Source organism: Fundulus heteroclitus, unplaced genomic scaffold (assembly GCF_011125445.2).
Source record: "Fundulus heteroclitus isolate FHET01 unplaced genomic scaffold, MU-UCD_Fhet_4.1 scaffold_41, whole genome shotgun sequence".
In the NCBI taxonomy this organism is placed as follows: Eukaryota; Metazoa; Chordata; class Actinopteri; order Cyprinodontiformes; family Fundulidae; genus Fundulus; species Fundulus heteroclitus.
The window spans coordinates 2,346,307-2,361,643 of record NW_023396824.1 but is presented as its reverse complement, the minus strand read 5'-3'; positions in this window follow the sequence as shown (position 1 = coordinate 2,361,643).

The following is a 15,337-nucleotide window of genomic DNA, read 5'->3' as shown; positions in this document are numbered from 1 at the left end:
CGACCGGAGTGCTCATACTGTAGAAGAAGAAGAAGAAGAAGACGGAAGTGTCGATGGCTACTGTAAACATTACCGGAGAGAAACGTGCTGCTTTGGCAATATGTGCAATTTTGTGTGCAGAAAGCCCTAAAAAGAAAAGGCGACGACGTATTTGGAGAAAGACATGGCTGAGGAAACATGACTACTACGGTCTGCCAGTTTTACAGAAAGAACTTGAGGTAAGCTGGCGACAGTTGTGCCAAACTAGGTATCCCCGCCAGGATTTGTATCCACTGCGTCGGGAGCGCGCATTCAGCTTGCTGAACGCAGTAAACTCCGCCTCATTTCCAGACAATTCGGCGTGAAAATCAAGATGTTTTATTTCTCTTAGCGAAATATAGGAATAGTGCCGTTAGATTATTGTTCAGTTAATGGGTTACAATTGAAAACGTAACACTTGTTAGTACGATCGTAAGGGATTGCTATGTCGGTTAAAACTAGTCTGATCACTCAGTATAACACGTTCTGATAAAGTAAATGGCTCTATGGTCATCTCCAGATGTGTCACGAAAGTATTATGTCATTAGATTGTTGCATGTCTGTCTGCTGAAACTAAAAACCCACCTTCCTGAGTCCATCACAGCTGTCTACTTGTTCGTTTTTTTTGTGTGGATAGACCCGCATGAATGGATTATATAAAGCTGATTCCAAGTGTGATCAAATGAACACAGAATAAAGTTACTGCCAAAATGATCAGATCTAATTATATTTTAATTCAGCCAAGAACCATATTAAGAAAACAAGATGTGTCGCTTTAAAAAAAAAGAACAGTATGAGGAGTTTCAAAATATATTACAATATATAATATTGTAATATATTTTATATATATTTTAATATATTGTAATAACATAATACAAAAAGTGTTATATCAGTAGTGGTTTAAAAATATATTACAATTTTATTAGAATAGGATGTTTAAAAAATATTTGGACTTCACATTAAAAGTTTTATTGATTTCAAACACTGCAGCCAATTGTTATATGTGCTGACCAGACAGGTTGGTCTGAAAGTTTTCCTCTCTAAGGAAACCCAGCAGGTTGCATCAAGTCTCTCCAAGCAGCATTCACTCCTCCTGAAAGAGCGTAGAGCCACAGTGGACAGTCGTCTGCATTGTTGATGGCTTTGCAGCAATCCCTCATACTGAGCATGCATGAAGCTTCATATTCATAAGTTAAACTGCTATCCTTAGGTTGTGAGAATTGATCCTTGCATTTTTACTGGGATTTTGAGGTTCTGTGTGTGTGTGGTTTTTTGTTTTCTGGATACAATCCGGGTTAGCACCCGAACATCCCTTTCAGACAGCTTTCTCGTGCATCCACAATTAATCCTGTTGGATGTGGTTCGTCCACATTACCCTGGACCCCGTGGCTCTTGATACATCACAAACACTTGCTGTCTTGGTCACAGATGCAAGGCAAGGCAAGGGAAATTTATATATACAGCACAATTCAGTACATAGACAATACAAAGTGCTTTACATGATTAAAATATAGCAAAATAAACGCAAGTAGGAATAAAATGTAGATAGAAAATAGAATAAAAGCAAGTACAGATAGAATGTAGAAACAAAGAAGAACATTAAAAACAGTAAAACAGTTTAACTAGAACAGTCAAAGGCAATTTTAAACAAATGTGTTTTTAATCTTGATTTAAAAGAACTCAGGCTTTCCGCACTTTTACAGTTTTCTGGAAGTTTGTTCCAGATAAGTGGAGCATAGGAACTAAATGCTGCTTCTCCATGTTTAGTTCTGGTTCTAGGTATGCAGAGCAGGCTGGAGCCAGAAGACCTTAGTGGTCTGGAGGGTTGATACACTGATAACAAGTCTGTGATGTATTTAGGTGCTAAGCCATTTAGAGATTTATAGACTAACAGAAGTATTTTAAAGTCTATTCTCTGAGATACAGGGAGCCAGTGTAAGGACTTTAGAACTGGGGTTATGTGCTCTACTTTCTTAGTCTTAGTGAGAACGCGGGCAGCAGCGTTCTGGATCAGCTGCAGCTGTCTGATCCACTTTTTAGGCAGACCTGTAAAAACACCGTTGCAGTAATCAATTCTACTAAAAATAAACGCATGGATTAGTTTTTCTAGATCCTGCTGAGACATCAGTCCTTTAATCCTAGAAATGTTCTTCAAGTGATAGAAAGCCGACCTTGTAACTGTCTTTAGATGCTTTTGAAGGTTCAGGTCTGAGTCCATCACTACACCCAGGTTGCGGGCCTGATTAGTGGTTTTTAGCTGAAGCGACTGAAGCTGTGTGCTAACTTTTAATCTTTCCTCTATTGGTCCAAATATTATTACTTCAGTTTTGTTTTTATTCAATTGAAGAAAGTTTTGACACATCCAGCAAGATGTGCACCAACAATTTGTCCTCCTTTGAACTCTGTTATGTCACCCATAATGTTGTGTGCATTGCAATATTTTGAGCAAAACTGTGCTCTTACCCTGCTAATTGGACCTTCACGCTCTGCTCTTATTGGTTCAATGTGCAATGCGGTACCGCGCACGTGACGTCACCGTCTCAAGAGCAACGCCCCTTTTGCCGCTTAGGTAGGGCATACAGGAGAGAAAGCACACGGATAACTCAGCTATTATAAGCGCAACAGAACCAGCGATCTGACCGACTTTACAGCCGTTAAACTTTCCCAAGACGATGTCCCAGGCGCACGGATTACTGGTCGCACTGTCGAAGAACACACCAACCTTCAGCTCAAATGATGGCTTGAGGTTCGAGGGCTTAAAAAAACTGGAAAACTGGCCGAGTTGATGAACGGTAAGCTTTGTTTTTTTTTCCTGCGCGGCGATCATGGCAGCGTCGGCCGTTTTTTTTTTTTGTTGTTTGCAATCACCGTCCAGGAATGGGTATATGTTTAATGTTTGTCTCATTTGAAATGTTTTTGAGTAAGCTATCCTGGTAGCAGGCTATCATGTTAGCGCCTGCTACCATGATAGCCTATATGCTGTCATGGTAGCAGGCGCTACTTTATTAACATGTCGGCCACCAAAATACTCTTACCTTGACTTGATGTCGCTGGAATTGGGTCAGGATGTTCTTCGGTTGGGCCCTTTCCTCCAACAAAATGCTTGCTACATATGTACTTGAATTTGGTAACTTTTTCCGGGTTGAACTGTTGTGTAGGCCGACCGCCCCGGTGTTCCAAGCGTACACATTTCTCCTTGGCAGTCTTGAAGAAAACATCCTTCATATGCGGCCGATCAGCGTACCTCGAGTCGCTGTTGCACGTTCCATAGCAACAATGTTTAAAAACCATGGTCTTAGATTTGGAAAAAGCAGTCGTTTACCGAGTAAAACCTAGGCTAACGCACGTCTCTTTTAAAGCAAAGCAGCGGCAGGTTTCAGGAGTTTGCCCCACTGCTTACCACGTGATGTGACGTCATCGTGACGTTACGTTTCTAAAAATAGCTCGCGTGCGGTACCCCATTGATGATGATTGGCCACCAGGCTGGTCCAATTTAGCCATGAAACCTCCCACACTAAAATGAGAGGTGTTTCAGTTTCATTGTCCAACCCCTTTATATATTGTATTTCACTTACTGAATTGAGTTACTGAAATAATTGTCTATACTTTTATTTATTAAGATTTAATGCTACTGTTTATGTAAGGCAGAGGTTACAAATGTAAACGTTTCAACCTTTTGTTTGGACCGTTTTTGCCTTTTCTTCTTTCTATTAAAAACGGCTCTAAGAGAAGAGGTGGAAACAACGCCCCCAAAATGACGCTTGTGGCCAAAAAGTGTATTATGTCAGTAATGGTTTAGGACTACCGTAGCAAATGAATGGGAAACGTTGACCGTCGGCTGTCGCCAATTAGCTCATTAGCTGCGTCTCAGATCGAAATACGCAGTTTGCAGCTCTGCAGACGCAGAGTTTTCCCGGTCGGCAGGTTTTGATAAAGACAAATCCTTTTCACTCAGAAGGTTTGATTTAAAATCCCCAAGCGATGAGAGCCTACGACCAAGGAACTCGGAAGCTTTGCCTTTGACGGTCATGCCCACCACCAGGCGGGCGCCTTCTTCAACTTCTTCAGAAGTTGAACGATTCTAGTTGTTAATGTTATTTTGTTGTTATTATTATAATTGTTAATATTACTATAATTCAACAGATCAAGGGCAGCGCCTTGTGGACAGTATTGTCCTTGGCAGCACAGCCTCAGAGAACCGTCTCCCCCCTGAAATGTTTGTGATGTTTATATTATGGTGATGGTACTGAAACAGTAATTTCCCTCTGGGATTATTAAAGTATTTCTGATTCTGATTCTGAATAGTAATAATAATTATAATTATTGTTGTTGTAATGATTATTATTAATAGTAGTAGTAGTAGTAGTAGTAGTTTTATTATTGTTATTATTATTATTATTATTATTATTATTCTCTATCTACTAAGATAGACAATAACATTATCACTATTATTATCATTATTATTATTATTATTAAAGCACACGGAGGCAGTGGGCTGAGTCGCATACCTCTGACCTGCAGCTCCACAGTCTGCGGCTGGCTGTCAGGTGACCTGGTGGAGCAGGTGTAGGTTCCTGTGTCACAGAGCTGAGGTCTCCTCAGAGTCAGGCTGAAGTTTCCTGTCAGCAGAGCGTCCCTGTTCATGGAGGTCCGGTTCTGGTACCGCCGGTTCTGGTCCGTCAGTTTGTCTCCTGATGAACTGTACTGGTGGACCGTTGGAGGACTGAGGGCCGTGTTGCTCCACGTCACTGGGAGCTTCAGGTTCTGAGAGACCAGGCAGGGCAGCAGGACCGCCTCGGTCCCCTCGTCCACCACCAAGGCTGAGGCATGCTGGGAAACTGAGTACACACAGACAACAGGGTAATGGACTCTGTGGGACCCACTGGGTCTAGGTTTCTACCAGAGGTGGATGTGGGTCTGAGCCCAGATAACTGGACCGGGTTGGGTTTCAGGTTCTGGTTTTAGACTGCATGGTTCTGGATAAATGAGTCTCAGCATGTTTGAAATAACTGCTGAAGGACAAACAGAGACGCCTTATCTGCAAACAAGCTGCAAACCAGCAGAACCGGACCGTGAAGCCCAAAGAGCGTATCTGCTGGTAGGACTGATGAGACGTGGATAATCAGCAGAGACAGAACCAGAACCGGACCTGAAGGTCTGAAGGTACCGGGGGTCTGCTGAGTTAAGTTATACAGGAAACAAGGCTGGAACGGATCAGAACCACAGAACCAGAAAACAACAACGTCTTCAGTTTGGCTTCATCACAGAGGTGGGTCACTGGAACCCTGCAGAACACTACAGAACCTCCATTTAGTCCAAGATCAAGGTGGACTGGACCGCTACAGGACCGGGCGGCTGCTCTGACCCGATCTAGAACACTCCTAGAGTTCTGATAGCAGCATTAAAGAACTGAAAGGTCCAACAGGATGGTCAGACATCTTGGTTCTGACAGGGTTCTGCAGCGGCTCAGGGACTTCTTTGTCTCCCTGTTTTTACTCATGTCATCACCTCTTCAGGTTCTGATCAGCGTAGTAGAGAAGAACTTTCTTTATCCTGACTTGCTACAGACAACACAGTCTCCCTTCTACCCACCCTGGAGGTCCAGAGATCGGAGTAAGCAAAGAGGGAGACAGTGAGGCTATTGGTGGGCCTGGTAACCTGGCTAAAGCTAACCTGGCTGAAGCTAGCCTGGCTGAAGCTAGCCTGGCTAAAGCTAACCTGGCTAAAGCTAACCTGGCTAAAGCTACCCTGGCTAAAGCTACCCTGGCTAGAGCTAACCTGGTTAAAGCTACCCTGGCTAAAGCTAGCCTGGCTAAAGCTAACCTGGCTTAAACTACCCTGGCTAAAGCTACCCTGGCTAAAGCTAACCTGGCTAAAGCTAGCCTGGCTAGAGCTAACCTGGCTAAAGCTACCCTGGCTAAAGCTAGCCTGGCTAAAGCTAACCTGGCTAAAGCTAGCCTGGCTAAAGCTAGCCTGGCTAAAGCTAACCTGGCTAAAGCTAACCTGGCTAAAGCTAACCTGGCTAAAGCTACCCTGGCTAAAGCTAGCCTGGCTAAAGCTAGCCTGGCTAGAGCTAACCTGGCTAAAGCTACCCTGGCTACAGCTAACCTGGCTAAAGCTAACCTGGCTAACGCTAGCCTGGCTAAAGCTAGCCTGGCTAAAGCTAGCCTGGCTAAAGCTACCCTGGCTACAGCTAACCTGGCTAAAGCTAGCCTGGCTAACGCTAGCCTGGCTAAAGCTAGCCTGGCTAAAGCTACCCCACACAGACCAACACTCCCTCGCCTCACTCTGACCAACGTACGATCCCTCACCACCAAACCAGATCCCGTTAAGAACCGCTGAGCGTAAGATGGACAGCTGTGAAGAGATTTTCACAGAATCGTGGTCAGACGGCAGCATCTCTGACGAAGTGGGACTGGAGGAACGTACGCTGCTCAGGGCTGATCGTACAGCGGATGCTAATAAAAGCAGAAGAGGAGGTCTGGAGATCTATAATCACACTTCCTGTTGCACTTTGACAAAAATAGTCAGAACCTTCTGCTCACCTGACCTAGAATACCTTGTAGTCTAGTGCTGACCTTTAAATTGTCCAGAGGGCTCAGATCTGTGATAATCACTGCAGTTCACATCCAGCCTAAAGCTAACGCTAAGCTAGCTCTGGAGGAACTGTACTGCTTAGTTCCCGGCCAAATGAACAGTAACCCAGAGGAAGCTGTGATAATCTCTGGGGACTTTAACCGTGTTAATTTAAAGGCTGTTCTAAACCATGTTCCACACATTCATTAAGTTCCCAACCAGAGACAATAATTCATTAGATCAGGTTTACTGTAACATCCCAGCAGCATAAAGCTGCTGCAGCTCCTTAGTTCTTCACATCTCTGTGGTCCTGATTCCTGCCTATAAGCTGCTGATCTGAACCAGACCATGATAAAAACCATTCAGGTCATCTCCTCTTTCACTACGCCATGCCTGAACTGAGAAATATTCTGGGGACCAGAATGGAAAGCTCTGGTGGGCCGGATGTGGCCCGCAGGCCACCAGTTGACTCTCACTGCCCTAGTGCCTCTGAGCTAGATTCTGTGGTGAATAAAGTGGAATAAGCTCTTGAAGCTATGAGCAGATTTCTGCCTCAGAGTCAGAGTGAACGTAGAGGAAGTTGTCATTTCCTCCTGTGTCAAGCAGCCAATCAGAGGTCAGTATCTGTCTGTGAGTCACTCTGGCCCCGCCCACTGAGTTCTATGAGGGAAGTTGATGGTTTAAATATTTTATGATGGATCTGCTGCACGGACATCATGAGCTAAATAAATGTAGAGAACTTATTGATTGTACATTTAAACAAATTCCTTTTTATGAATGTATATTAAATCATTAAATTATTTCATGATATATATATTTTATTTAATTTTGTCCCTTTTAGCCCTCCATAGAAAACACCAGGATCTAGATTTTTTTTTTTAACAACATCTTCCAGCTGAGCTGAGCAGAGTCAGCAGAGAGAAAGGAGGCTGAAGTGAGGATGAGGAGAGAGGAAGGTGATCTTACCGTGCAGCAGGATCCCAGCCAGCAGCAGCAGAACCTTCATCTTCTGTCAGAGAGCAACCAGAACCTCCTCAGAGAACCTTCAGAACCTCTCTGCCAACACTTCAGCTTCTCTTCACCTCCAGGAACCAGCAGCTCTCACAGACACACCCAGGGAGGAGGAAGAGGAGGAGGAGGAAGGAGCCCAGTGGTTCTGAACACTGCTCTGCTCCTGAACCTGGAAGGAGAACTCCTCCTGACAGCACCACCAGAACCCCTGCTGCTTCAGGTGCTGCTTAACCGGTTCTGATGGATCCAGTCCAGATCAGTTCTGAGGAAATACCTGAATGTTCAGTGACATCATCCAGGCAGGTGCCTAGTCAGGTACATCCAGTCCAGTTGGTTATCAGTCAGTGGAGTCCAGTTTGTACAATTACATTTTATTTATAAAACACCAATTAACATCACATCATCTTAAGGCTCTTTACAAAGTAAAATTAAAATCAAATCATACAGACAGATTAGTCAGAAAGTTTCCTCTCTAAGGAAACCCAGCAGGTTGCATCAAGTCTCTCCAAGCAGCATTCACTCCTCCTGAAAGAGCGTAGAGCCACAGTGGACAGTCGTCTGCATTGTTGATGGCTTTGCAGCAATCCCTCATACTGAGCATGCATGAAGCGACAGTGGAGAGGAAAACTCCCCTTTAACAGGGAGGAGAACCTCCAGCAGAACCAGAGCAGATGATGTCACAGCCAGACCAGGTGTACCTTCTATGCAGAGAGATGTGTTTCCTGACTGCAGTGGTGGGACGTCTGCAGCTGGTGGACAGAACCACGGACTTGGACCTGTTCATGGACTCACCAGAAAGAGCTCAGGACGTTTTTATGAGTGTGATGGTAGCTGTGGGTTCTGGAGGAAGAGTACTAGATCATCTGCATAAAGAACCTTTAATTTAACATTGGGGTTCTGTCTGATGGCAGCTGGCAGCGGTGGAGAGTGAAGGAGCCGGTGGACACCTGGTGGACACCTGGAGGACACCTATAGGACACCTGGTGGACACCTGGTGGACACCTGGAGGACACCTGGTGGACACCTGGTGAACACCTGGAGGACACCTGGAGACATCTGCTGCTTTCAGATGCTGTTAAACCGGTTCTGTAGGATCAGTCCTGATCAGTTCTGAGGAAAGCAACCAGGAAGTGGAACCAACAGTTTAATTCTCACCTGTTGATCTGGTTTGATGGCATCGCTCCGTCACTGGAGCCGTTAATAGTCGATACCTGCTGATAGGACCAGGGTGGATCATTCCTGTTACTACTGTCATCATTGTTATTGTTGTTATTAGAATCAGGAACAGTATAGTAGTAGTAGTAACTTTTATTTATCCCAATATGGGCAATTTTTGTGCAGTAGTAATAATAAACATTCACACTTCACACATAAAAACACAAGAAACACATAAAATAGTAATTATTATTAATAACAGCAGTATTATAATTATTATTAGTAGTAGCAGTATATATTCTATAGAAGTAATGTCCTCCATGTCAGCTTTCTGTTCTCCACTCATTTACTAAATAAAAAAAAGCTTCAACAGAGAGAAACTCCCGTCCTCATCATTGTCACTGTCCTCACCGTCCTCTTCATCATCATCGTCCTTACTGTCCTCTTCGTCATCATCGTCCTCACCATCTTCTTCGTCATCATCGTCCCCACCATCCTCATCATTGTCACTGTCCTCACCGTCCTCTTCGTCATCATCGTCCTCACCATCCTCACCCTCATCAATGTCCTTACTGTATTCGCCATCCTCAACGTCCCCCATCTGCTTCATCCTCACCATCCTCATTGTCCTCAGCGTCCTCACCATCCTCACTGTCCTCTTCGTCATCATTGTCCTCATTGTCCTCACAATCCTCACAGTCCCCATTGTCCTCATGGTCCCCTTCGTCCTCATCATCCTCTGTCTGATGTCTGAACAGGTGAACCAGGCCTCAGGTGAACCAGGCCTCAGGTGAACCGGGCCTCAGGTGAACCAGGCCTCAGGTGGACCAGGCCTCAGGTGAACCGGGCCTCAGGTGAACCAGGCCTCAGGTGGACCAGGCCTCAGGTGAACCAGGGTTCAGGTGGACCGGGCCTCAGGTGGACCAGGCCTCAGGTCGACTGGGCCTCAGGTGAACCGGGCCTCAGGGGAACCAGGCCTCAGGTGGACCAGGCCTCAGGTGAACCGGGCCTCAGGTGAACCAGGCCTCAGGTGAACCAGGCCTCAGGTGGACCAGGGTTCAGGTGAACCAGGCCTCAGGTGGACCAGGGTTCAGGTGAACCAGGCCTCAGGCGAACCAGGCCTCAGGTAAACCAGGGTTCAGGTGAACCAGGCCTCAGGTGGACCAGGGTTCAGGTGAACCGGGCCTCAGGTGGACCAGGCCTCAGGTGAACCAGGCCTCAGGTGAACCAGGCCTCAGGTGAACCAGGGTTCAGGTAAACCATGGTTCAGGTGAACCAGGCCTCAGGTGGACCAGGGTTCAGGTGAACCGGGCCTCAGGTGAACCGGGCCTCAGGTGGACCAGGCCTCAGGTGAACCAGGCCTCAGGTGAACCGGGCCTCAGGTGAACCGGGCCTCAGGTGGACCAGGCCTCAGGTGAACCAGGCCTCAGGTAAACCAGGCCTCAGGTGAACCGGGCCTCAGGTGAACCGGGCCTCAGGTGAACCAGGCCTCAGGTGAACTGGTTTACCTTCCTCTGGGTCCTCTGACCCGCTGAATGGTTCTGAATTCTTCTGAATGGTTCTGCATGAATGAGACGCATCAGGAACACTCACAGGAGTCTTCATCACTAAATAAAACGCTCTTCCTCTGTGAGCCTCACCTGGTGACGGGCTGAGAAGCAGGAGAGGGGGACACCTGCTGGACTCCTGAGGAACTACAACCTCAGACCTCCCAGGTCCTCTTAATAAAGGCTCAGGGCAGCACAATCATGGTCAGGGTCATGTTTGGCTAAAATTATTATTATTGTACAGCAGAACCTCAGCGTCATGTTTTAATTTCACAGTTTCTGAAGACGGAATTCTGAGAAAATGGAAGTCTGTGTGTGCTGGTGAAGATTCTCAGTCATCAGGTCATGGTCATTCCACAAAAAGTAAAAAACAAAACAACTGGACTTGTTTTCCGTAGTTGAAGACGTTTCTCTGATTGGTCCGCTCTGTGCGGTTCTGATTGGTCCGTTCTGTGCGGTTCTGATTGGTCCGTTCTGTGCGGGTCTGATTGGTCCGTTCTGTGCGGGTCTGATTGGTCCATTCTGTGTTCTCCCTACAGTTCTAGTTTTAGGGTCAGAGAACGACGTTTTGGACGATGATGTCCTCTCCAGTCTGGTGTTCGTTAACACTGCAGTAGATAACGCTGCTGTTGACCTGGTCAGCCACATCCTGGCAGCTCTGGATGCTCTGCAGGCTTTTCTCAGACCTGTCAGAAGCTTCTGACACAGTCAACCAGTTAGATAGACGTAACGGTCTCTCTGGTCAGGGTTAGTCCCCATAAACTCTCCTCAAAGTTGGCTTTCTTCTTCAGAGATAAATCAGGTTAGAAAACATCTGATCACTTCTACTTTTCTACCTTTGTTGGCGTTCTATGCGTTCTCCAGGTTTATGTAGAAACTGGCTGCTGTTCACTGAATCATCTCCTCAGCATGCGGGCCACCTCTCGTTGAGGAGATCATGATAATCCCTGTTGCTGAGGCCCATGTGTGACCTAGGCCGTATTTATTTAGTGTATTTTCTGAAAAACCTGAACAAATGACGTAGTTCATGTTTTAGGAAGGTGAGGAAATGGTTTATCCCTGAAGTTCTTCAGCTGGAGGCCTGATGACAGCCGTCCTGCCTGCCAGATGTTTGTTGTCAGGTTCAAACACTCATTAACAACACAAGAAGGAGAGACAACAATGAGATTGGTTTTCAAATAATCTTGCAAGGAGATCGAACGGAGATGCTTAATACAGATGTCCAAATCTGATCTGAAGCAAATCCGTCACCTCCTCTCTATTTATTAGGAAAGGGAATCCCTGGTTCCATTGTCAAGCTAAGTGGTAGGGATAAGCAAAATAAATGTGACCTTGGAGATAAAACCAAGCAGTTCACACAGTGCAACACTCCAGATGGTTGAATAGAGTTCATAAAAACACTTATCATAGTGTAATGAAGAGGTCTTCATTACTGGGACTGTTTTTAGGAAAAGTAACTGGTATTGCACTTTAAGAATACTTTTGCACTGTAAACTTGCACCTTAATTAGCACTTTGTTTAGCACAGCAATTTAAGCATGACTTTGCACAGAAATAACCATTTGCACACAAGAAGTTTTAACTATTTATTGAATATTTATTGGATATTTTAATAATTAGCATGTAGCCTTTTGTTCAGGCTCTGCACAGCTGCTCCTCATTGGGAAATGGTGTGGGCTCTGTGAAAAGAATTGCACGTTTGTTTTAAGGGTTTTTTAGGTGTGGGTTTAAAAGATAAAATATTTGTAAAAAATAGGTGGGAATGTGTATATGTGTATTTGTATTATGTAAATATTGTATTTTATAGGTAAATAGTGCAGAATGGTTTAACCCTTAATCAGCAGAGGGTATTTAAGGCAGTGATTGTGTCTGTAAAACAAGTTGTTAGTTGGTTGTCAGTTGGTTGTCAGAGTGAATGCTGCCACCAACAAATAAATAGATTACTGCTTCCACATGCTGCGGCTTCGTCATCATTCCTGCTGAAACTCCAGCCTCGAAAGGCCACGAACCGACACATAGTCACAACATATTTCTGTGCTTTCTGCAGGCCTTCTGCAACTATAAGAGAGAGATCTAAAACCTTAAAACCTCTTAGTAGTAAAGAGTCATATATATGATAAATGCAATGAAAATAGTAAATAACATAAAATAGTAAGAATAATTCTATCATTCCCCCCTGTTATCATTTAATATACTCTTTTTCTCATCTCACTTCAATCGTTCATGATGTTTTCTTTCTTTTAAAAAGTAGCAGCTTATTAATAGAGTCCTTTGGTTCAACCGCGATCTTCCATACAGCTGAATAATATTTTCCACAACATTGAAGGTTCCCGTGTTGGAACCGGGCAGTGCTGTAACTTTTAGTACAGATCAACATGAATGCTTCATAGAGTTGTATCACACAAGAAGAAAGGTTTAGCTTTTATTTACAATTTAGGGTTCATCTAATTAAGTAAGGCCTGTTTTAGGTCCCTATGCGCACATTATTTTAAATTTACATTAGACTAGGTAAGCTAAAACTGTTCAGTAACCGAGGTCAAATCCGTCTACTCTTCCCCACCCTGAATACCCTCCAACTCCTTTCTCCACTCACCCCTCCGATGGACAATAATCCACCACTCCAAACTTACAACACCAGGAGCAAAGGCAGGAGAGGTTCAGTGCGGGCAGGGGAACAACAGAAAAAGCTACCCCCAGGGGGTAGTAAAAACTGGCAAGCCCCCCTCCCAGGGAGATCTGCTCTCGGCCAATCTGAGCCTGAAAACCCTGTATTGAATCTAAGTGTTAACGTTACCAGCTAATATTAAAGGATCTTTAGAGCCAATCCGACCCTGGTTCTTCCTATATCAAATCAAAAAGGTGCATCAACCATAGATCTTTGTGTGTCTGAAGCAAACAGTTTCCATCCTTTACCATAAAACCATATTGAACATAATGCGACATCACAGTGTAGATGTCATAACACAAAAAAAAATCAAACATGTAAGTCAGTGGAACAGAGCAGTTAAACAAACAATAACACAATATGAGAAGAGTCTGAAACGTCAAGAACGCAAAGTTAAGGAAGCCTTCAGGCCTTTCAGGCACCAGGCAGAAAATAATCTAATCGCGCTTAGGGTCTCTTCAGGCAACTCCTCCCGTTGAAGAATAAGGAATCAGAGTTCTCTGGCTTCTTCATCCCCAGTCCTCTTCTTGGTTCCCCCTCGCAGGCTGGACGATTGAGCTGGATGGTAATAAGTGTTCAGTTCTGGATGGGAACTGAGCATTTTATTTTGCATTTCTCTCTAATAAAACACTTTGTGAAGATGGTCTGCAGACACGAGTCCTTGTTTCCACTGGAGAACAGAAACAAGGTGTAATTAGTGTTCTTATCAAAACCCCTTTCATGTGTCATTTATTAAAACATTCTTAGACTTAGACTTAGACTTTCTTTATTGTCATTTTGTATACACAGAGTGCATACAGAATGAAATTTCGTTTTCACACAGCTCAGAAATATTGCAGTAACTCTACAGGATACCTTGCAGTGAATTACAGTACATATATATATTGCAGTGAATTACAGAACATATATGTATATTCTCCAAGCACTTTCACATTCAAGATATTTCTGTCCACAGTTATTTAGCTCCCAGAATTCTGCAATTTAATTATTAGTTAAAAGAGAAATCTTTAAGTTTGTCAGGGTTGTCTGTGTTGTTCTGCTCTAATTCTACTCCTCAGGTGTGCCTAGTTGGCTGAGGGGGCGTGGCCCACACCTGCAGCTTGTTGCAGGCGGCTTCCTCTGGCTTCTTAAGCAGAGCGCTGACAGATGGAAGACGCCAGAGCCTTAACCAGTCGTGTTTTTGGTGCTTGGATGCACTCACCCGTCTTGACGTCTTGTCCGAAGAGACAGACGTGCAGAATCCTCCTGCTCAGATTTTGCTCTGGCGCTCCCCTCATACTCCCTGGATGTTACCCAGCGGGGCCTGAGATTCCCCCTCCCGGATTCTGCTGGCTCTTCTCGCACTCTGGTCAATCCATCTGTCACCCACTGCCGAGGAGGCCCGCTCTGGATCCCTCACCAGTTACATCTGCCGCCCTCTGCCACTAGCCGCCTAACACCAACAGAGTAGGATCACAGAGTTCCCTCGGCGCTACTTCTCCCCGGTTAGGTCCGCCCAGCTTTATGTCTCTCCAGCCGTGACGTTCTGACCCTGTCGAAGTTGCCTGTAGTCCCGTCCGTTATACCGGCCTGTTTCCTAAATAAACATCTTAAAACTGTGCCTTGTTTCCCGATCGTATCTGCATGTGGACTCGTCATCTGAAAACCATGACAGAAGAAGGCTCTGGCCACCAAAGTCCAGCGGATACGTTCGGGCGGCAGCTAGCCGCACAGCAGGAACAGATGCAGTCGCTTGGGTTAGCTGTTAATTCGACACAGGAACAGCTTCAGAGATTAGCCGCTCAGTTTAGCCAGTTGACGGACGCAGTCACTTCCGCGATGACTCCGCCTGTCACTCAAGACCCTAATACCCCGCCTCCTGCCGCTCAGAGAATTGAGAGTCATGTTCAGACTCCACCTCCTGAGAGCGCGTCACCTTGTCCAGAGAAATTCTCTGGTGACAGCGGGGATTGCGGCGGGTTCTTATTTCAGTGCAAACTCGTGTTTAACCGTTCCCCTCATTTGACATTTGCCTCAGATCAAGTTAAAATATCACATGTTTTACGACTTTTAACGGGTAGAGCTCTCAGATGGGCTGAGGCTCGTTTCCCTGATTGCCAGTCATTCGGGTGTTCCTTTCAGGAATTCGTTATTGAGTTCAAGACGGTTTTTTCAGCTGAGTTAGATTCGGCTCAACAGTCTCGTAATCTCCTTTCTTTGAAACAGCGCGGCTGACGCGTATCTGACTTCTCTGTGGAGTTTCGCACGTTTGCCGCTGCATCAGGTTGGCAACCTAAGCCGTTAAAGGCAGTATTTTTTCAGGCTCTAGATGAGGCTTTAAAGGATGAGTTAGATCACCCATCGGACTCGACCCCTAGTGGTAATAG